This window comes from Uloborus diversus, chromosome 6 (genome assembly GCF_026930045.1).
Source record: "Uloborus diversus isolate 005 chromosome 6, Udiv.v.3.1, whole genome shotgun sequence".
NCBI classification, from domain to species: domain Eukaryota; kingdom Metazoa; phylum Arthropoda; class Arachnida; order Araneae; family Uloboridae; genus Uloborus; species Uloborus diversus.
Genome location: NC_072736.1, coordinates 54,914,141 through 54,939,189, shown reverse-complemented (window position 1 = coordinate 54,939,189; position 25,049 = coordinate 54,914,141). Strand labels below are relative to the sequence as shown.

Genomic DNA, 25,049 nt, shown 5'->3' with positions numbered 1-25,049 from the left:
GTGTGCTAATGATATTCGTTTATCCCAATCGATTGTTTGAAGAAGAAATAAAACGAGCTGATTTGTGCATCACATGACTTCCTTTTACTCCAATTTAATGTCATTTTCTCATTATTGGCAGTTTTAATGTGATTCAATAGTTTACTCTCTAAATATCACCAAGAATGGCCAAATTGAAACCAAATTAAAAAAAAAATATCGCCAAATTTGTCGCCAAGTTAGCGACAAAACTTGACGACCAAAAGACTGGCGATAACAGCACTTGAGTTTACATCGGAATTAACAATGATTTCCCCCAAAAAGGAGCAAAAGACTCCCTTTGGAGCATCCGAATGCAACCAAAAAGGGAGGTGCACAACTAGACCCCACTAGGAGTCTAAGTACCAAATTTCAACTTTCTAGGACATTCCGTTCTTGAGTTATGCGACATACATACACACACATACTCACATTAGAACACATTGATACATACAGACGTCACGAGAAAACTCGTTGTAATTAACTCGGGGATCGTCAAAATGGATATTTCGTGTGTCTGTACGTTCCGAGGCATATATCCACGTGTGGTCGGGTTGAAAAATGAACTCACATTCATTCGGGGGTGAGCAAAATGAAAATTAAGGCCGATTTTTGAGTGAAATTTTTTTCGCGAATACAATACTTCCTTTTTTGTAAAAGAAGTAAAAAGGGTAAAAATCTAAAAATCAGAGAGAAATTTAAACCTCAGGAAGATCAGATAATCTTAGTTTATGCATCAAGACCCGAGGAAAATATTATATAAATAGGGGAACAGGGGGCAAAGTGAAATAGCGGGGCAAAATGAAATGGTGAAATATTTACGCTGCTTTTAGCTCCACCTATCTGGTATTATTTTAAGTATATAGTACAATATATGTATTCTATTACAGTCAAGAAAAAAATACCACCGAAGATTAAAGCAGGTACGACATACAGGCAATTTTTCAAAAATTGGTACTCATATTGTAACACTTTGTCCTAAGTCAAAAATTATTTTTGTAACAATAAATGATGAAATTCTCGTTATTAACATCTTAAATATTAATTAAGGCTTCCTAATATTCAATGCAGTATTAATTTAGCTAATATTAAGCTTATTTGTATTTTAAATAAATTGTACAATTAGTAAAGTACATGCGGGGTAAAGTGAATGGTGAAAAGTGTAATAGTTTGTTCCATTTACTCACTCAATCATTTTATATAAATCACTAACGTTTTCGTTTGTCAATTAATTCATTTACATTCCTTCCTTTATTCATTCACTTATTTATTCACTTATTTTCGTATTCATTCATTTTTTTCGTATTCATTTACAGCAAGTAAAAGTACTGCTGTATGTATCAGAGGAAAGAGACAACACATAGTAAAAGGGATTTTTTTTTTTTAATGCCTCTTACACCACTGAGAGAAACGTTGTTCCAACTACAAAAGGAGCCCCATACCTGAAATAGCTTAGGGCCCCGTTAAGTCTAAATCCGGCCCTGATGTAGACTTAAGGACACGGATCACACGAATGATTCCTTAGTCGATTAGGATATGCGCAGAGAAGCTGTTTTTACTTCCTTTTACAAAAAAGGAAGTATTGTATTCGCGGAAAAATTTTCACTCAAAAATCGACCTTAATTTCCATTTTGCTGACCCCCGAATGAGTGTTGAGTTGTTTTTTTTTTTTTTTTTTCTACTCGACCACACGTGGATAAGTGCGTAAGAACGTATAGACACGCGAAATATCCATTTTGACGATTCCCGAGTTAATTACAAGTTTTCTCGTTACATCTGTATGTACGTATGTATTTGCGTATGTACGTCTCATAACTCAAGAACGGTATGTCCTAGAAAGTTGAAATTTGGTACGTAGACTCCTAGTGGGGTCTAGTTGGGCACCTCCCCTTTTGGTTGCATTCGGGTGTTTCTAAAGGGGTTTTTTGCACCGTTTTGGTGGGAAATCATTGTTAATTTCGATGCAAACTCAAGTGGTGTTATAATTTTGCGGACAGTTGGCGATATATCGCCAGTCTTTTGGTCTCCAAGTTTTGTCGCTAACTTGGCGACAAATTTGGCGATATTTTTTTTTTTTAAATCTGGTTTCAATTTGGCCACTCTTGATGATATTTAGAGAGTTAACTATTGAATCATTAAAATTGCCAACAATGGGGGAATAATATTAAATTGGTGTAAAAGAAGTCATGTGATGCACACATCAGCTCGTTTGGAATTGTAATGTGACTACGTGCGAATGCTACTGAAGTTTTGGCTGCTTCTTTATTATTTTGCAGTTTCAATAATCATTGCTGAAGAATTGAATCAGTCTTTAGAGTCATTGACCTTTGATAGGATTTTATGGCTTGTAATATGCTAAAAAGCATTTACTATTTTCACGGAAGACTGGGATTGTAAAAAAAAAATCTTGAACTTATCCATGGGTCATTTTTGGGGTATATTGACATACAAGAGGTCCCGGAACTTTAATTTTTGGGAAGGCGGAAATGCCCAATTTGTCGAATGACTCAAATTTTGCCGAATGAAGATAATTTTTCTGAATATGGAACTCCAAATTTTGACGTATAAAGATAATTTTGCCGAATTGAACTCCAATTTTTGCCGAATGAGGTAATTTTTGGAAGGTTACAGTCACCTGCCATCGGGGCGCCCCTGTTGACATTGAGATGAAACTTTAAAGCAATATTTATGTCCTCCCTATAGCGCCTACCCCTTGTAAAATGGTTTCTTCAGCACCATTATTCTATAATGAAGAGATTTTCCCTAGAAAAAAAACTGAGCTATTTCTATTCAGGGTCAAATATATTGCATGTTTTTAAGGTCCCCCCCCCCTAAAAGCAAGGGCGCACCCCCCTAAATATTACGAAGACACCCTCCTTCCAAAGTGAAAAATGCCCCTGAAAACTTCAATGGCGCAGTCTGTGCCATAACCCCCCAATGTGGGCACCCCTGATGTTTTCCTATTGCACTTTTCTCTCTCTTACGTGAAACTTTTATCTAAAGAACTTGATCCACCGCGGAAGTTCATTCTAGACCATGTGTTTAAATCAAGAAAAAAAAAAAATCGCTGAATGTATTTTTCGGATATTTTTAAAAGGGAAGAAGTTAAAACTTTGGAGAACATTAAAGCTGTCGCCTGACTTGCCCGACCCCAGTTTTCTATTGGGCTATAATAAAGTGATAAAAAACTTTTGTATTAATCACGATATAAAGGCAAAAAGTATTCTACAAAGAGTCTTTCTTCGCCTTGTAGTATGGGCAGATTTACATCACGCTCTGATGGAAATCCAATTAACCGGAAATTCACAAAGTAATAAATTATGACTTAATTTTGAAAACTGTCTTTCGTCGTATTAATTGTGCACTTTGTAACAATATTTTACTTTTTGCTTATGACACTAGAACATGAAACTACGAACAATTTTTAGCATAAATAGATTTTATGAAAAAACGGCTTTTCTGACCGTCTCTGATTTTCGAACTTTATTTCAAAATCGGACCGGAAAATTTAAAGATTCGGTTTTACTAGTCCCTTAAAAAAACTGCTTGCGTTGAAGAAAAAGAGTGACGAAGTTAAAATTCGCTCTAAATCTTCGTTGATCACACTGACGGATGGACGATCGCCCTCTCTTCTGGAGCCGAGATGCAAAAACGCCCTCAGCATATTTTCGATACTGAAGTTTCAAAAACTTAATTTTAGACGGTCGTCGGTCTTTAATAATAATGTTACGAAAAAAAGAGGGCTCTCCCTCGTAATCTTTTCAGAATTGTTGTCCTGAAAACGCAATTGCAGCACATCGTTTAACACTTTAGTGATACAGATCGGAATCTTTAAGTTTTTTCGGGTAAAAGTTGGACTTCAGAACACTCCTTCGGAATTTTCTACAAATAGAAGTTTCGGGGAAAAAAAAAGGACTTAATTTGAGACGATCTTCCATGAAAGTATTCAGGGGCATCTGAAATAAATTACCTCCTCCTGAGATCCGCCCTTGGCTGATAATGACAGTTTCTTAGATTAAAAGTTTTCTGGCAAAGAATATGAAGTAATTGAAAAAAATTTAGTTTTTTCAAAGAAAAAAAAAAGGTTGTTCCTATTTAGTCAAATGAAAAGACTGAACTTTCCTTTTATAATGGTTGACATTCAGACAGCATTCTTCCAATCGATGATAGCATGGAAAGTATGCAAGAATTTCGGCTTTGTGAAATATTGTATTCGACTTTTTCGTCCATGGAATGAAGGAAAACCACTTGCGCTCCGAGACTTCCTACCGCGTGGTAAAGGAAAGAGTTAAGCAGAGAAACGTCATAATTGGAATGTTCCCCGAAGAGAACAAATGATTCATCCATTCCTACAAGAACCTGTTCGGAATCGGTGACAGATATACATGATTGAAAAAATATAATAAATAAATCTGTGAACTCACCGGTTATCGGATTCATGTTTTATCCATAACTTTTTGCCAAGAACGAATTTCACTCCGACACTCACCAATGTTACGCGACTTTTGACGAAGAGTCTTCCTCCACAAGTCGAAAGCCAGTTTCCAAACCGGTTCAAGAAACTGAATGTGATGATAATGTGATATTTTCTTGTGTATGTATTAATTCGCTTCCCCCGCCGCCGAATTAAGTAACCATGACAACGGCCAAGTCAACATCGCGATCTCCGCCAGGCGCCGCCACTGGCTGCCGCGCTGACCCTTGAAATGGCAGCTGACAGCTGATCTATCTGTTCTGTTTGAGTATCGTGTGTGAAATGTTTTTCCTGTTTCGTCTCAGCGTTTGATTTTGCACAAAGCATTGAAATTTTACACGGAGCTGTAATCTAACCATCTTCTTGATTGATGCACATTATTTAGTTTTGTAAGTATGCTTGGGGGCAACTTTTCCATGAATTATGGATAGATTTTGGACGTCTTGCTGTAAGAAAAACGGAAGGGTAAAAAAAAATCATATGCACCGAAAGACACCGAAATACAATAAAAATTCAAACAAACAGAGCTAGGAAGTTTGGGTGGGGCTACCGGGGCAGTGTCCTCCAGAGTCGTCCCGATATGAAGTCACTGTGACCTCCCCAAAATTTCCTTGTAAGGTAAATCTTCTGCTTGACGATTCGGCAAATTTGGAGACATGCCCGGTGTCTTCAAATTAATATCTTATTGACCCTTTTCCTTACATTTACGTATGTGACCAAACCCTATATAAACATTCGGTAAAATTTGAAGTTCCGTTTTGCAAATGGAGAATTTCCCCCCCCCCCCCCCACCCAAAAATTTAGGTTCGAGAAACCCTTGGTAAATCAAAGCTTCATCTAGAGACGCATGTGGCATATTTAAATTAAAATGAAGTGGAATAAAGATCTAAACTATCGCAGAAAATTACCACATCCGTTCAAAATGTTAAAAGTTCTTTTTCTGGGGTCGCAGACTCTTATATTTCAAGACAACAAAAATATTAGGCTAGAAATTGCAAAAATGTATTATGGAAAATCCAAGCAAGTAATCGTGTTTGTCAAAGGAAAATTAGGAGAAAGTATTACTACAATATGTTATGTTTATCAATAATTAAAATTTAAAATGAAGATATGGACGTAATCAAACTGAGGAAAGAGTGAGGAACTCCAAACCCTTCTTTTTTTACGTCCCCAAAGCTGACCTGGAAGTGAGATTTTAAAACTTAAGGTTTTGGAAAAATTCCGGGAAAAAGTTCTCGATCCCCATCCTTTGCCCTAACATCATTAAAGATGGTCCACACATGGGTGTTTAGGACTGCAATTTCTAAAAAAACCATGAGAGTTCTCCCAACGTGACCCCCGAGAAACGCCCTCTCAATCAATCATTCATCATCATTCAAGGTCGAATAAATTTCGTCTTTTGGATTTTAATTTAAAAAAAACTTCCTGAGGTCTCCCAAACCTGTCCTCCTCCTAATATTACCGAAGATACTCAAAAATTTGATTGTTAAGGCTTCAATTCAGAAAAAGTTTCGGGGGAAGTCTCAAGAACCCGCTACCCCTCAAACAGTATTGAAAATCGCCTACGATTACGTTAATTCAATTTCAACTTAAAAATTTGCCAGGGGAGGAATCTCCCCACCCAATAACATTACCAAAAATCTTCTACAACTGCGTTTTCTACAGATCAAAAATTTTTCGAGAGAATACCCCCTTCTCTCTCACCAACATCATCGAAAAACGTCTCAAATCTCGCTTTTAGTGCTTCAATGACGAAACATTTCTTGAGCGAGCCCCTTCACCCCCCCCCCCCCCCCCTCCCTTTCATCGAAAGTTGGTCTAAATTACGTTTTCAGAGCTTTAATTTTAAAAAGCTGGCGTTGCACTAAATTTTAACAAAAATGCCTATAATCGCGCTTTTTAGGCTTCAGTTTAAAAAAATTTCGGAGGGATGACTCCCGCATCTCTTTTTCCCTTAACATCACCATAGATCGTCTAAAACTGCAATTTTTGAACTAGGATAACACCCCTAGTTATTGGCAGGTCACCAGTGATTGGTACTTCCAACAAAAATGTCCTAAAATAAGATTCGCATTCAATCTTTTAAAAGTAGAAGGCTATATACCAACTGAATGTACAATTACTTTAAAGATTATAATTTCAATTCATGTTACTAAATGGTAGCAGTGCATAGGAAACAGAAACAATTGTGGCTTGTGTCAAATCAGCCATTTTTGTTGCAAAAGCTTTTTCTCTGGCTTAAGGGAAGCATGCACATCAATCCATTAATACACTCCTGTTTGTGAAAATTGCAACACTATGAAGGAAGCATCATAGTTGAATGAAATTTAATGCACAGTTGAATGGTAATGGTACAAATAAATGATTACATTTTCAAACCAAACAAACAATAAAAAGAGATTGAAATTAGTATTTTGTGTGGCCACCACACGCCGCAGTAAGAGCTGCTACACGACTCGGCATGGAGTGAAACAAAGTTTGAATGTCTGCCTGCGGAAGAGAATTCCATATTGTTTGTATGCGCAACCAAAGTTCGTCTGTCAAAGCAACAGAACGAGGATCACGATCGAGACGCTGCGCCGCCCAACGAAATCCCACACATGTTCAATCGGTGACGTATCCGGGGAATATGCAGGCCAAAGAAGAAGCTTGTACCTACTGCGAATCAAGGTAGGATTTGACAGTCCTGGCGACATGTGGACGGGCATTATCCTGCTGGAATACAGCCCCTGGCAATCCTTGAAGCAAAGGAACAGCTTGGGGCTGTAAAACTTCGTTTATGTATCGGGTACTGTTTAAATTACCAACAATTCGTAACAATTGTGATCGTCCATGATATGCTGTGGCACCCCAGACTATAACTCCGGGTGTTCATCTACTGTGGCGTTCGATAATGCACTCCGGAATGTGCCGTTCACCGGTATAGCGCCTGTGACACGAATTCGGCCATCACGGTGTCACAAGTTGAAGTGGGATTCGTCAGAAAGGATGACCTGCTTCCAATCGGCACACCAGCTCCTTTGCACATTAGCCCACTGTAGTCGCCGGCGACGATGGTTCTGCGTGAGAGGAATCCTGTATAAAGGAATCCGTACGTGCAGACCACGCTGCAGCAGACGGCTCCGAATTGATGAAGCACACAATGAAACACCTCTAGATGTTGGCCACTGTGCTGCCAATTGTCTAGAAGAAGCTGTGCGGTCCATTCGCAGTGTCTGTCATCGCGAGCTGATGTCACATTTCGGGGTTCACTCCCGGATTTCCGAGATGTCCGACCCTCGTCCGCCCACTGCTTCCAAACACGCATGATTGTGCTGCTGTTGCGCTGCACACGAGCGACTACTGCACAATAAGACAATCCAGCTTCACGAAGGTCGACGATTCTGCCCCGTTCAAACTCCGAATTTTGCTCAAATTTCACTTCCTTTCGTCGAAGAGGCATAGTAAAGATTCAGTTAACGTTTACTCTAACACAGCGTTTCTTAAATTGTGTTCCGCGAAGCACCAGGGTTCTACGAAACTCTCTCAGGAGTTCCCTGAGACTTGTATGTTTTCATTCCACATCTTTCGAATTTGTCACTTTGAAAATCGATAAAAACATTTTCCCAAAATTATAAATAAATTTACTTTTACTTTCGTTTACTAATTCGAGCTTTATTACCTATCGGGGTTAACCACGATAGGAATAATATACCGCACCATTGCTGGGGTTGAACCGCACCATTTTGGTTGTTGAACCGCACCATTGCTGGGGTTGAACCGCACCATTTTGGTTGTTGAACCGTACCATTGCTGCGGTCACTCATCTGGTGTGCTAATTCTACTTTAGCTACCAGTTTGTTTGGCTCTCTTGGCTCCGTTAAGAGGATTTTCGCCACCAGCTCATGTGATTCCTATTCCGGGCTGATGAATGCTAAAAAGCACGAAACTGCAGTCCTCGGATGGAATAACTGAGCTGGTGGTATATTTTAAGTATTTCTGCCTTAGCCCTGGCTTAGGGGCGGTAACTTACTACAAAAAACTACATTTGTTGTAATTTTCTACATAGTCTATCATTTGGGGGGGGGGGGGCTTTTCATAGGCAGAGGGGCCCTTTTTCTAGCCCTAATGGCAAATAAAGCTATGCTTTTGTGTACACGTATGCATGTGTTTCTATATAATTCTGAATCCTTATGTTAGGATCCATAGAGAATTTAGAAATCTCAACCAGTTACCTGGCTGTCAATCAGTTATCAAGCTGTTCTAATTACTGTAATTTTTATTGTAGCAATACCTGTATTTTGAAATCAATTTCCATAATGCCGAAAGGTTATTCATCGTTCCTTGACCCTAATTTATATTGAAGAAAAATTTCTTTCACTTTCAGAAGAATCCCTTATTCAGCCTGTATTACTTTTCCCACAGTTGCAGGTGTGTCCACAGGGGGGAGAGGGATTATGGCACAAGTTGCGCCATCAAAATTTTTTTTTTGGGGGGGGGATTTTTTTCCAAAAGCTTTGTTTTTCTTTAGAACAGGAAATTTCTGAATTTTGGAAGGAAAAAATGTTTAAACTTATTAAACATGAAATAGATGCAAAAATAATACTTTTTTCACGCACTCCTTTCCAGAATTTAATGACCGTGTCTCTTTTTCAATAAAAGGAACATCAGAGACGAGATGGAGTTAGTGTCCGTTTCCTGGATCAGACGACTTGATTTCTTTCTTTTTTATTATAAATTTTCTGGAAGTAGCACAATTCTGTGTGATGAATACGTGTGATAGTGATAGGGAGAGAGATCAAAAACGACTAAAATTCGGGTTGGGGAACCCCACATAATTCTGACCACTATGTTCTAGTCTTTCATTGATTCATTTGCACCTTGACAATCAGAACTAGTTTTTAAGTTTGCGTGTAACATATTTTTAATCTTTCCAATCGATAATTACTATATTTTCTTCATAAACTAGCTTCAGTTTATAAAGAATTTTTCACTTCACTTTACTATCATCTTCTCTACCATTTTTAAACTGATTGTTTCAATTTATCATTAGATGATTTTTATTAAAACTTTCAGTGATGTTGGTTTTCGCTGATGGAAGCAAAACAGTCTGTTCTTAAGGTCTTTTAATTCTTTTTCGTAAGTCATTTTTACTTTCTTCTATATGTGATATACATAGAAGGATATTTGATTTATTAAAATTCTCAAGTTCTGATTTTCGATGTGTGCTAAATAGCTGAATCCATTTTTGAAGATTTCCGAAAAACATCTGTCACAGAGTATCTGTGTGTGATCCATCTTTTTTGGCTATGCAGCTTCCATTTTGGAAAACTTCCAGGTGGGCGCCCCCACTGTAACGCCCGAATAACACCCTCTTTATCATCAAGACTCACCTAAAACTGCGTTTCTAGAACTGCAATTTTGAAAAATTTATTGGACAAGAACCTCTCTGATTCCCACCTCTCTCTTTAACCCAATCAAAGACAACCCCAAAATTGCGTTTTTGGAGTATCAATTTCTAAAAACTGCTGGGGGAATGACACCGAATTTTACCTTCCGCGTTTTTAAAGCTACAAATTCGAAAACTTAAGTGGAGCACCCTTCTTCCAGGGCCGGATTAACATCTATTCACGTCCTAGGCCAAACTTAGAGATTACGCCCCACCACACATATCGGAACTCTAATGAAATTTCCCCCCCCCCCCCAGCCATTACCAGAGGCATAGTTGCGTCCAGTGACAGTTAAAGGTTTCGTGTTTTTCTCTCCCCCACCCCCGTTTGACAAAATGAGGGATGTTTTTCTTTCTTTGTTTTCTTTCGATGATACTCAAAAGAGGGGGAGGGGGGTGCTCCCCGAAATTTTTTTCAAATTGAAGCTTTAGTACGGGAAATAATGGCATTTGGAACTCGTTCAAGAAAGTTTTCGTAATTGAAGTCCTACATACGTAATTATATGTTATCTTTAATGATGTTAGAGAAAGGGATGAGTTCAGGAACTCCCCCCCCCCCCGTAGAAATTAGTTTTTGAAACAAAATTTTCGATGATGCTACTAATGACGCTGGGGAACGGTGGGAGTCGGGAGAGCTGTCCTGAATTTTTTTTTGAAATTGAGGTCCTGAAGCGCGAATTTTATCGATCTTTTTTTTTTTTTCTTTCTTTCTGAAGAGCGATTGATGACTCAAGCGAGGAAACATTTCGAAACTGAAAACCAAAAAATTATAGGACATCTCTTATAACGTCCGGACATAGATGGGGTTTAACCGTTCTTCCCTAGAAAGGTTTCGAAATTGAAAACTTAAATACGCAATTGGAAACCATCTCTGATGACATAACGAGAAAGAATAGGACTCGGTTACTCTCTTCCGTAGTTACGAAATTAAAGTCGTAAAAGCAAAATTTTGGACGACGTTAATAATGTTGGAGAAGGGCTGAAATCGGGGGCGCTCTCAGGAAAGAATTTCGAAATTGAGGTCCAAAAAACAAAATCTTAGACGATTTTCAATACGGTAAGGGGAGGGCTGAAATCAGGATCGCTCTTTAGGTAAGTTTTCGAATTTAAGTTCCTAAAAACAAAGTGTTAGACTATCTGACTATCTTTTGGAGCAATTTTGGGAGCAATAAAACGGTGAATTTGGAGCAGCTTGGATCAGTAGAAATTTAAATTTTGCATTGGAGCAACTATGTATATTTCACACACAGAAACATGTGTGACGACATGATAAAATAACAAAAAAGGGGACTAAGAATGCAAAACAACCATAACTCCAACTACTAAGTTATTATTTCTGTTTTATTACTTTATTTTCTTTTTCATCATATATTTTTCTCAAAAGACTAACTCTGTCCTGCTCTACTTTTTTCTTACATTTCTTCTGATTTAAATTTAGTTCACAATTTATTTTGCTTGACACATCACTGCTTTGGTGCACATTTAAGTTATAGTGCTTTGATACCTATTTTTAAAATTTGTTTTCTTCATAAAACTCAAAATCATATTCAAAAAGGCTAAAAAATATAAAAAGAAAGAAAGTAAGCAAAAAAGAATGGTTAAATTTAAAAACTTTACCTCAGCAAGTTACAAGTGAGTTTTAAAGAGCTATTAAATATTCTTTTGGTTTTTCTTTTTTTTTTAGTATGTGTAATTTATTGACATATGTTTGACCTTATTACATATATATATATATATATATATATATATATATATATATATATATATATATATATATATATATATATATATATATATATATATATATATCTATCTATATATATATTATATACTGAACTACTTGATTAACAAATCTGAAGATCAAGCGGAGGCAACATTAAAATCATTTATTTAATGTATTATTATTAACTGTTTGATATTTAATTCGCAACTCTAGAGTTCGAATCCGCCACCTTGCGGTAATTAACAATACTACCGAAAAAGGTAAAGCATTCCATTTCACGTGTTTTCTTTGGAGTAAATTACAGGCTTCATACAGTTCATGGTGTAATGTAATTTCAGAAGAATAGAAAATAAAGCTTCCCGGAAACACGATGAAAAATTACTGTCATTCACTAAGCGTCAAAGCAAGTTATAATTTACAGCGTGTGTTTGTTTTACCTTTTTCATCCGCCATTAGGCAGTGGCTGCAGCACCTCATATAGTTTATTGGATTTGCGCATTACAAAATTAATGATGAAATTAAAATGAAAAAAAAAAAAAAGTTTTTGAGAAATGATGATTTGAGAGACAAGCTAAGATTTGGAGACAAGCTAAAAATATGGAAAAAAATGCCTGAATCTAAGAAACTTGAAATATCTGCATATTCATTACCAGAGCATTAGAATTCCCCAAAAAATAAGAATTCCCAAATTTTGCTATCTTAAAGTGTCCCCAACCAAAATTAGACATCAATTTTCTGTGCCAAATCTAAAGAAACCCAAGATTGAAAACTGGTGAACAATATTATTTTTTTTTACAGATAGCATTCGCTTAGTTCAATTTGGATGCAACAGGATTGAAATTTTCGAGTGGGCGTGAAAAGAACACGAACTTACAAGTCCTTTTCTACTAAAAACAAATAATAAGAATGGTTGAAAATAATGGTCAATACAAAATTTTTCAAGTCAAAGGAACAGAATCACATAATAATTTAAAACGATCGAGTTTTTCAAAAGCGGATGCAATCGGATTTTGAAATGCGCAAAAAATCGGGACTAAATCAAAAAAAAAAAAAAATCGTAAAAACAAGCTCCAAATGCATTAAACTGACGATAATCTGCAAAAACTGCGAAATATGTTGAAGGAACGGCAACATTACATGCAAAATCGCACTTTTGACGCAGGTTTGTCCGATTTTGGCGCAGAAAAGTCCATTTGAGGTCTTTTGGAGCAGTTTGGCGCAGGATCGGCGATTGGCGCAGTTTGGCTCAATTGGCGCAGCTGACACATCCTTGACCATCTTCAAAATGGAACGGAAGGGTGGGGGGTTCGAGGCAGTGGCGTACTGGGTCGATAATGTGTGCCGGGAAAAAACACTTGACCGGCGCCTTCTCCTATTTTCGTAACCCCCCCCCCCCCCGATCCGCCAAGCTCAACTAACAAATTAAACTTGACGAACTTCCTATTAGAGGAGTATATAATCCTCAGCCCTTTATGAGGACTGAAGCTTTTGCGCTCCCTCCAGTTCGTCGAAATGAGAGATTTCTTTTCTTTTTTATCTTCCTTGGGTGATATTAGAAAAAGGGGTGTTCTGGGTATTTGTGGGGGAGGGGGTATGCTCAACCCGAAGTTTTTCGAAACTGAAGTCCAAAACGCGATTGCGGGAAAATCTTAGATAACGTTAGTGAACGTAGAAGGAATGAGATTTGGGACTCTTCATGGAAATTTTTCGAAATAAGTCTCAAATGCGCAATATAGTAAGCCATCGTAGGTGAAGTTAGGAGGGTTGGGGTTCGGAAAAACTCCTCGGAAGTTTTCCGATATTGCAGTCCTAAAAACGAAAACTCAGACTGTTTTTAAGAATTTTGTAGCAATGCTGAGGTCTGAGGTTCTCCATCGGAGTATTTTTGAATACTAGGTTCTAAAAACGAAATTAATGATGTGGGGAGGTAAATTGTTCAGATCTTTTCCTCCGGATTTTTTTTAAATTAAAGCCCTAACGTAACTGTAGACTATCTTTGTTGACTTCAAGGATGAAGATTGGGCATTCTCCTATGAAAATATTTAGAAGTTCGAGTCCTAAAAAAAATAAAAGAATGACTATTTTTTAATAATTTTGGGGAGGGATAGAGTCGGGGACACACTCACTGAAATTATTCAAAATTGAAATCCTAAATATGCTTACGTCTGTCATCTTTGATAACTTCAGGTGAAAACATGGGTTTTGGGGACTTTCCCTGGGAATTTTTTTCAAAATTGAGGTCTTAAATACGAAATTTTAGACGATCTTTAATAAGGGAAAACGGTGCGTTTGAGGGGTTGTCCCCGAAAATTTTTTGATATTGAAGTCTTAAATACGGAATTTCCAGACTTTTGGCTATCTTTGATAAAACCTGAAAATGAAAAAATGGAGATCGGGTTACTCCTCTCCGGCAATTTTTCGAAATCAAAAGTTCGAACATCTAAAAATTAAACTTTAGACGAAGTTCTCTAAATTTGTGACAGGATTCTCGTGGACGTGGGAGGGGGAAGCTTTCCCACAAAGTTTTTTTTTTAAATTGATGACATGAAACGCTGTTTTAGATGTTATTAAATGTGGGACTGTTACTGTTGCTACCCTTTTCAGGGGTCAACGATAGTAAAAAGCCTCCCCCCCCTATGAAATTGATGGCCCATTAATTGTTTCAAACGTATTTAAAATTAAGAGAAAGAGAATGTCTTCAGCTTCTGGTTTAAGAGTATGGTCATTACTACATCTAAATATTGACAATATGAACCTAATCATGAGAATAATATTCACTCAAAAATAGGTGTGGGGTGTGAGGGCTTGTCCCCCGGAACTTTTATGATTTTGTAGTTTTCAAAATGCATTTTAAACGATTTTTGGTCATGTTAGGAGGAGAAGAGGAAAGGCGGGGCTCCCTCGTCCATTTTCGGGATTGAAACGTTAAAATTAAAAAAAGGGGGTTCTGAGGCTCTCCCGGGGAATTTTTTTCGAAACTTTGGCTCTTGAAACACAGTTTTAGACGATTTTGGTTGTATTATGGAAAGGAGATATTCGAGGGTCCACCCCGGAAAATTTTCTAATTTGGGGTTTTAAAAGTGCATTCTAGATTAGCTTTGGTAATGTTACGGGCTGAAGATGTTCGTTGATGCTCCACGACCATATTTCGAAATTGAAACTTTAAAAACGCAATTGTTGATTATATGTGATTTTTTTAGAAAGAGGGAGACAGAAACTCCTCACCAACCGCATGCGAATGCATGCAAGTGCTTATCGCGGTACAGGAAGGTGAGTCTCTACTCTCTAGTTTCGCAGGCCGAGTCCCGGCTACAGAGCCGACACTACGCCCCAGTCAAGGGGTTTACCCTACGATGAAACCAAACAATTTTCCCCGCCTGGCCGCCGGGTGGTGGGTATAGACCTACCACCGTTGCGGACGGGGGATTAGAAAGAGGGGGTTGATTGAGCTCTCCCCCGAAATTGTATCTGTAAAAACGCAGTTAGACTATCTGCGGTGATGTTATGGGAGGAGAGTTTCGGGGGTCCCCCCTCGGGATTTTTTAAACGTAACACGTATTTTTCGTAAAAACGTAACTGTAGTCTATCTTTGGTAACATTAGAAGGACCGGCAATGTTTTGACATTGAAATCTTAAAAACACGATTGTAGGTTGTCTTTGGTAACGTTAAAAGGACGGGCATTTTTGTCCGAATTGGAAGCTCTAAAAACGCAATTTTAGTTGACTTTCAATGATGTTAGGGAGAGGAGTTCTTTGAAGCTCTACCCTGAAACGTTTTGAAATTCAAATCCTTAAAACAAAATTTAAGACAATCGTTAATTATGTTGGAGCGAGGGAGAGGATTGTTCCCCAAGAAAATTTTCGAGATTAGCTCCTAGACCGCAGCTTTTAGACGATCATTGGAAGTGTTAGCAGGCGACGACGTTTGAAGGCTCTCCTTCGGAAATTTTCCAAAATTGAAATTCCAGAAAAGAATTGTAGATTATTTCTGACGATGATATTAGGCAGTTCGGAGGCTCCTCTCAAAAAGCTTCAGAAGTCTCAAAAAAAATCAGAAATCCAAAGGACGACCACCATTGGTGTATTAGAGGGAAGGGAGGGTCGGGAACCTCTGGAACTTTTAGAAATTCAAGTCCTAAAACCGAAATTTTAGGCGATCTTCAATGATGGAGTGGGGGCATTTCTCGAATGTTTGAGTGGGGGCGCTCTTCTGGAAGCTTTTTAAAATTTAAATCCTAAGTACGTTCGTAATTTTAGGCCATCTTTGATGACGGTAGTGTTGAAAACGCTCCCCCAGTTTTCCTTTTTTACACTCAAACCATTTGAGCGCTTTGGTTTTTCAATGAGGAAATTTTAAATTACCAGCCTGATAATTTTTATTTGTTTGAAATGCAAGCGTTTGCGACCCTAATGAGAAACTTTAAAGATGCGGTAGTGGATTTGTGCTCAGGCATTCTTGGACATTTTTAGACAATGGTAATAATGCATGGTGATGGACCGTCTTAAGAGATGACGGCGCCCAGGGCGAATATTTTCTGGCGCCCCAACCCTCCCAGACTGTAACAGAATAAGGAGCGTATAATGGAAAATTACCTAATATTTTATATTAATTTTTACAAAGTTGAATATGTAGTTTGAAATTTATGTCTGTCATAATAGTAAGAAATTAAATCAATTGTGTTGGTTAAAAAAAAGAATAATATTTAAAGAAAAAAAATGAAATACAATTCAGCAAGCCCTTCATATCTTGGGGCCCGAGGCAATCGACAACCCTCTTATTACTACCAATGCTTAACGGATGACTGTATGATAAAAAAATCCTGCCCAGAAGAAAATTCTGGTAGCACCAACTTAAGCCGCTCAATACAATCCTCAAACAAAGCACATTTTAATCACGTACGGTTCCTGAATTCAGAATATGAAGCATATTTTAATATTTCCAGATTTTTTTGGGGGGAAGGGAAGTGCGATGCGAACAAGCTTCGAAAAAAAATTGTTTCAAGAACATTTAAAAAATTTCATTTCGCCCTTCTTTGGCACTCCCCCCCCCACCCCCCCTCGTGCTCGGCGCCCTACACAGTCGCATATGCCAAACTCGGATCGGCGCTGTATATATACTATCTTCAATAACACAAGTATTAGACCTGTAATTTCGATTCCCAAACTGTTTAGGGGGGGGGGGGGTAAATCAAGTCTTCATGGGAGCACAGCGCCGGCGCCACGAAATTTTTAATTACTTTACAATAATTAACGAAATATGAAACTGTTGTAATATTCCGCAGAGCTCCTGAATCATGAATAACACTAAAGGACTATGCAATGCTGTTTACCAAATTTGTTCATTTTTTTCCTGTTAGTTATGATTAGTTACATTAATGGCAAATATAGGGAAGGAGCTATATGTGTGTGTGTGTGTGTGTGTAAGGCTGCAGCCGCACTCCCCGCCCGCAAACTATAGTGAAACCGAAGTTTTTGCTTTTCTTTTGCTTCGCTGGAAGCGATATCAAGATGAAATAAAAAAAGTTTCGACCTCAGCCCATCCCCCCTCCCCGGACTAAAACATTTACTTTGCTACTGAGTTATAGAGAGAAGGGCGCCGTAGGAGGGTTAGATGTCCAAAATGTGATGTAGGCGCCTTGAATCTAAAAAATATTGGAGGGTTATAGGTTTATTAGTTTCTAATGAATTCAAGTCGGCGCTGAATGTTTACTTATTGTTGTTTTGACGATTCGTGAATTGATAGTTAAAAAAAAATCCTATGAAGTATATCACTTTTATTTTGAAAAAAGAGGGGAAAACTCCGACACCATTTTTTTTTTTTTTTTTTTTGGAGTGAAGGAAGTAGATTTGGATGGGAACGAGAAAAACATTTTACATTAATGTTTTTGAATAAACCAATAAATGGGGGTTACTTTGATTTTAAAAAATCCTATTACGTAGTTTTATGATGTCAAGTCGTCTTATTCTGGCGCCGCAATATCCAGTACAAAGTCCTTAAAAAAAAAAAAAAAAAGAGTATGGCACCGGCGCACCGGGAATTTTCCCGGTATGTCGGCGGCCCAATACGCCACTGGTTCGAGGGCGCTCCTGCACAAGTGTTTAGAGTTGAGGTCCTATATACGAAATTGTTTGCTCTCTTCGATGGTATTTGGGAGAGAATTAGTGTTTAGGACCCTCCCAGAAAATTTCGATATTTAAATCCTAAATGCGCAGTTGAAGATCATCTTTGATATGACGTTGTGGGAAAAGGGATGTAGTTCGTTGAGTCTCATTCGGAAACTTTTTGAAATTGATGTTTCATAAAAAAACAAGTTTAGATAATCTTTGAAGATAATAGTGGAAACGGGTTCATGGAATCTCCTCTAAAATTTTTCTATTAAAGTTATAAAAATACAATTTTAGGCTACCTTTGGTGACGTAAAAAGATGGGGATAGACTTAGAAAACTCCTCCTCGCCCTATTTTGCTTTGTCAATAATATTTTTTTCATTTTTAAAAATTTGTTGTAAAACATCCTAACCCACTTTTTCTTTTCTAAAAACATTTAACTGTTTTAGTTTTTTCATAATGGAATTTTCAAATTTACCTTTCAAATTTTTGTGTGTTTGAAAAAAAAAAAACGCTTTTCGCCCCTCGAGGGGGGGGGGGACTTTGGACACTTTGGCTTGAGGTGATATTCAGCAGTGATATCTTATATAGTTTTTTCCCTTTTATTTAAATTTAAATATCCGGGCTCTTGAATTTCTTAATGCACTTTTGTTTTCCATTAATTTTTTACCTTATAAAAATTTAGAGCTGCTGGTGTCTCTACCTTACAATGTTCTAAATCACTCTTTTCCTATATATTTTAATTTTTCTTCCATTTAACACAGGCTTCGGGTCATCCCATGCATTTTTATCCACTTTGTTCTGATCTCCCTGGTGAAATTTTGAAAAAAAAAAAAAAAAAATCATAAAATTAATATTATGGAAGCAAACATCGATAACTTACATAATTATAAGTAAAAATACATAAAATTGTGCAAGGGTGCCCATATGCAAAATTTTAAGGGGGGCTCAGATATTTTTCCCATTGAAACCGATTTCAGTACAGATTCGAGTTATGAAAATTTGACATTTTTAACATCTTATTCATTAATTGCTGGAGAAGAAATATTTTTACATTTTTACAAAGAAAAAAGTACTAAAAGCAAGGAAGTTCGAATTTCAAAGGAGGGGGGGATTTGAGCCCCCATTTGCCCCCCCCCCCCTTATATGGCAGCCCATATGCAAAATTTTGAGTGGATGCTCAGATATTTTCCCCATAGAAACCGCTTTCGGTACAGATTAGAGTTATTAAAATTTGACATTTTTAATAACTTATTCATTAATTGCTGGAGAAGAAATGTTTTTACATTTTTGCAAAGAAAAAAATATTAAAAGCAAGAAAGTTCGAATTTAAAGGGGAGGGGGGTTGAGTCCCCCCCCCCCCATACGGGCGCCCTTGAAATTGTGTATAATAAATTATTTAATAGGAAATCGCATGGAATGCATGTGTGTGTAGAGAATTAAAGCAGTCTATGGTGAATATTTTGTGCAAAATAGGATGTCTAATTTTTCTTTTCGTAAGATGTTTTTACGTGTGCATGCTCGTATTTTGACATTCGGTGAGATTTGAAGTTTTATTCGGTAAATTGATAATTTCCCCTCTCCCAAAATTTTAACTTTGGTCGCCCCTGATGATTGGCAGTTATGAACAAGTATGAATGAATAAATTATTAATTGCCAAAGACATACTGACGCAATTTAAAGACATCAAGAGAGAAAAATAGTTTCAGTAACAAGTTTTATAACTGAACCTTTTCTAGGTCATGGCTTTTACTAGTTTTGCTGTGTCTGACTTCTAATAAGTTTTTTCACCTTTGCAAAGCCACTGGGAACTACGCGCCCCCACCCACCCCCCGTCTTTGAACCTGTGAGCCCTTCGAAAGTTAAGGTTGACGCCATCTTGGAGGACCCATTCCGCTACTGGGCAAAGCTATATTTTTAAAAAATTATTGTTCAAATCAAAGATATTGAAAATTATCTGCTTTGACCAGAAAAAGAACTCGACTCAATCATTACGCCCCTTCCCTATCCTCCAATTGCTTTTTTCTGACTAACGGGCTGGTTGCAATCTATTCTAGCTGAATTTTGCTTCTTCATATATATATACTAGCGTGTCGCTTTTTTTTTTTTTTTTTCAACAAGCTGTTCATTGATTTTTTTTCTCCATGATGTGCGCCCTTTTTGGATTGCGGCCCTAGGTGGCCTATTGGGTAATCCGGGCCTGCTTTCTCCCTTCCCCCACTCTCGTCAACATTGTTAAAGATCATCTTAAATTTGATTTTCAGGACTTTAATTTCGAGAAAATGCTGCGAAAACTTTTTTCCTTAACGTCACAAAGGTCGGCTACAATTGCAATTTTAGAGGATCAATTTCAGAAACCTGCCTGTCCCCCAACCATAGATAGCCTAAAATAGCGTTTTTAAGACTTGAATAGCAAAAATTTTCCGGGGGCGAGCCCCCGAATCTCCCTTTTCCCTATCATTACCACAGATAGTCTAAAACTGCATTTTTAGAGCTACAATTTTGAAAACTTATCGGAGGAAAGCCCCCGAACACGTCCTCTCTTCTTAACACAACAGCCGACTATCTACAATTGCGTTTTTGAAGTTTCAATATTGAAAAATTATTGGGAAGGGGCCAGAGAACCTTTTATCCCCCTAACACCACCAGAGATCGTCTAAAACTCGATTTGTATACATCATATTGTATACATCTAGTAATGATTGCACCCCAAAATAGAAAGCTGAATCCACTCTCTCTGTAATTACTCATACGTTTGAAAAAATAATAATAAATAAGGTGTAGCAAAACTCAGGGGCCTCCAAAACTTGTTTATTCAAGATTGTAAATTTTGGGAAAGCAGGGTGGAACAATCCAACAATATTTCAGTTCAAATGGTATTTGTTAGCACCCCCCCCCCCTTGAATTTGACTGTAAATTAAACTCTAAAAACTGTCATGTTTAACCCGATTCTAAAGCGGGGGGGGGGGGATTAGCGCCATTGAGCTTTGGGGGGGGGGAGCGCCCCTGCACAGTTGCATTCATGTCAGTCAGTTACCATGCTTTTAACATTTTTAAAAATTAGCTAAAATGTATTTTAGAAATTCAATTATACCATTAAATTGAGCTTAAGAAGTCAACATACTAGAAAATGTTAATTGAATATCGTTGGTTCCAAGAAATATTATTTGATTAAGGGGGAAATTTTCTTTATCTTTCAAAATTGATCTCATTTTTCTTGAAACGCGGTAATGATAAATCAATAGCTACATATAGGAATTAACTAATGTTACTTGCAGAAGGTTTTTGAAATAATCTAACTAGTAAGTAAAAACAACAAAATAGCTTAATAACACAGTGCAGCAAAAAACCCCCTTCAAAATGCTTCTGCTATAATTTTTGCTGATTCCTATGTAAAATGACACCCTGAATCCAATTATGATCACCGTTCCCCCTCCCCTACTCGTCCCACAATTAGGAAATGGCATCCCTCATTTTTTTTTCAATTTTTGACAGTTTCAAAGCCATTGTTTTTAATTGGAGGGGAAGGGAGCGTTATATTATCCCTTAACACTTTTCTGAGGGGCTAGAGAGGTTTAAAGTTCAAAATCATGAACATTTGGAGCAAGTAGGAAGACTCATGAGGGTATCCTCCAATGAGTATATATTATGATTATGAGTAAATATTTTTTCAGAAATATATATATTATGCTACTTTATAAGCATAGTTAAGTTCATTTATAATCATTATCATAGTGGAAATGCAAGTTATATAATACAGGAAGGTTCTTCATTGAAGATCTGCATTGCGACTCTGATTATGTTATCAAGAATGAAAAAAAAAATCTTTTTTTACAACGTGAAATTTTTTTTGATATGGGGTTCATTGAAGTGAGTTTTGTGCTCTGATTTCATGCCAAAACATAAGAGAAAAATTGTGAAACAAACCCCTGGAAAAAAAATCAGTTATGAGGATTTAAAAAATTATTTTGGAGGAGAATACCCCGATGAGTTTCCAAACTTGATCCAAATGTTCATGATTTTGAACTTTGCAGCCCCTCAGAAGAGTGTTAATGGATAATATAACACTCACTTCATCTCCAAATAAATATAACGGCTATGAAACTGTTGAAAACTGAAAAAAATTAGGGGGCGCCATTCCCAAAAAGTGGAACGTGTAGGGTGAAAACAATGGTCACATTTAGATTCAGGGGCTCATTTTACATAAAAATCGGCAAGAATAATACTAGAAGCCTTTTGAAGGTATTTTTTCGCGGCACTGTATGATTAGTATATATATTACAAGTACGAATGAAAATTATAAAAAGGAACTTACAACTTGCGATATGAAATCTTTGTTTTGGCACCTTTTTTCAGAACATTATTTTTTGAAAAAATCCATAATAATGAATTTCGCTTGCTCATGGTCTTTTGAGAACACTTTTCTGTGACTAACTTTTCCCCCTCCTCATCTACCGTGTTTTACATTTAATATTTACCAATTTAGTAGTGTTATAGTTATATTACAGATTATTCAGCTAATTCAGCCAACCTAATTTTTTTAAGGTAGGGTCTGGTGGGGTAAAGTGGTCATAAAATCGTAGGTTTCCAACTTAGGTGGATAATAAATGCAACAAATTCTTTAAACACTTCAACTTTTTTTGTTGTTATTTTACATTGCATTATTAAAGAACACGGTACATTGAATTTTAGGAAGAAAAGTATTGATTTTAGTAGTTTTATAGAAATTTCTTTTTCCTATGTTTTTATGACCACTTTACCCCATGGGGTGGGGGAAAGTGGTCATAGCATGGGGTAAAGTGGTCATAGTTAAAAATAGATGCAAAACCTTTATAAAGAACCCTAATACTTGTATATTTCAGTTGTTTTTATAGTTACAAGTATATTCACCAGTACATGCGTGTATACACGAATATATACGTGTCGTGTTATACACGAGTAAACACCTTCCTATATGAGTAGATACATGTATACATCGGATACATGCATGCACGTGCCTACTCAAGTATATACGTGTATATACGAGTATATAAGCATGTATACGTGATTACCTACAGGAGTGTATACGTGTCTACATGAGTACATATGTGTCACATGTATATATGTGTTACGTATATGTACGTGTCATGTGTTTATACGAGTATATACGCATATAAACGAACATCATATGCGCGTCTGCACTTGTATCTCGAGAAAATACGTGCATACTTGAGTATATATGTGTATAGTAGACGTACATACGCATATATAAGTGTACAAACGTACATATACGAGTATACACGAGTTAATTCGTGGATACATCCAGTTCGTCTTTGTACGTGTCTACTCACGTATATATAATATGGAAGCACGAGTACATACGCACGTATACGTGTAAACACGATTATATACCTGTATAGACGTACATTTACGTGTATACACCAGTACATGTATGTATACACGAGAATATACGCTTATATACATGTTGGCCTACAGAGTGAATCTAAGCTCTTGGGCAAAATCAAAGGGGTGTGAGAGGGGAGGATAAGAAGCAAAGAATCATTAGGACGTTATAATCACTGACGCGCTACATGCACACGAAGCCAGAAACTGATGGATGCAAAGCAGGGCACAAATTTGTTGCACAAAGATGATTTCACCTAACATTTTAGTTTTTAAGAAATATTTAAAGCAGTTGTTGAAAGTTACGGTCTGTAGTAGCTTTAATACACGTATCGCAACAAAGGCGCAGCGGCTGATGAAAGTTTTTCAAAAGTCTCGTTATTGCAACAGAGAGGGATCTGTGAATGCGACGCTTGTATTACAGCCGAAGGCCGCAAATTTCATCAATCGCTTTAAAACTTTCTTAAGTAATAAAATGTTGTGTAAAATTGTATTTGTGTTATATATATATATATATATATATATATATATATATATATATATATATATATATATATATATTTGTGACTTTTTTTGCATCCATCAATTTCTCACTTTGCGTGCATGTAGCGCGTCAGCATTGTGTTTGTGACCATATTTCCTTATTGATTCTTGCTTTTTATTCTCTCCTCTAACACCTTTTAATAATTTGCTCAAGAATATAAACTCACCCTGTATATCTTTATATTATATTGTATGTGTCTACTCGAGTACGTATGCGTATATGCGTGTCTACCTGAGTATATAAGTGTTCTTATATATACGAGTATAAGCGAGCATATACGTGTATAGTAGAATGTATAGCTGTATGGATTAAAAATACTTACAGATACCTAAATACGTATTTATTGGCGCATTTATGTGAATACGTCTATGTACATGTCTACACGAGTATATATGCGTATATATACGCATATACTCATATATTTAACCCCGTTTACTGTAAAAAAATACATATTAAGTAAAATTAATATGTATCTTCCTTATACCTAAAGATTAAGTGACATTAGAAGAACAATATTCGTTAAGCCTAATATTATGACCACTTTACTCCATCTTACTTAAATTGTTCTAAAAAATTATGTAAAATAGATTCAGCTAACTGCTAATGAGTAAGAGTTCTTGAGACATGTAGGAATCTTCCTGTATAGTTAATCTGTTCCAAATTCCAACAAACAAAATTTCCCAAAAATGTTAAAATAGGTGTTTAGATTTTAAAATTTTTCATATTCACGCAAAATATTTTTTTTTACCGAATTAAATTTTGCCAGTTGTAAAATTTCGTATTCAAAATGTAGTTTCTAACTGCCTTACTCTAAAGTAAAATTTTTACATTCATTCGAACATTTCTTTCCAAGCTATAGCCATTTATTTGACGTATGACCACTTTACCCCATTGACCACTTTCCCCCACCAGACCCTACCACTCACATCAAACTCAGTGACAAAGCCATTGCCAGGTACTTTCTACAGGTTAGTGATTAGGTTTTTCATTGTTTTCTTCGAAAAAAATAAAGAGCACTTTTAGTAAGTTAAAGGTTTTGAGTGTTTTCCTTAAGCTTACTGAAGAGTTCCAACATTGTTTGCATTCTGGTTACTCCAGCATGTTTTGCAATCTGTAATGCACTTTTTCCTAAAGCACAATTTTATGGGTTTCAAATTTCAGCGATGGTTTTCGAAAACATTTTTAATTTTTATACAATTTCTGATTACATGAAAACAAATACCTCGAATGAGAATGCCAATCAATTCTCAGAAAAATGCTCTATTCTTATTGTGCTCTTGAATGGTAAATTCATCATTCATCATATGAGGCAGTGAGAAGCAAAGGGATGTAAGTGGACATTTTCAAGTCATGAGTAAAACGTTTTTAAAGAT

At 36.7% G+C, this 25,049-nt stretch overlaps 1 protein-coding gene across 3 annotated transcripts in view; it reads right to left on the bottom strand.

The window, feature by feature from the left end:
• The window catches only part of LOC129224722 (uncharacterized), a 140,251-nt gene extending 135,577 nt beyond the window's left edge, over positions 1-4,674 (bottom strand). For 2 of the 3 annotated variants that reach the window (XM_054859269.1, XM_054859270.1), the window contains exon 1: positions 4,443-4,674. The gene's annotated coding sequence lies outside the window, so the exon portion shown is untranslated. The remainder of the gene's footprint in view (positions 1-4,442) is intronic. The other variant, XM_054859271.1, reaches the window with a different exon arrangement.
• Between the last annotated feature and the right edge of the window lie 20,375 nt (positions 4,675-25,049).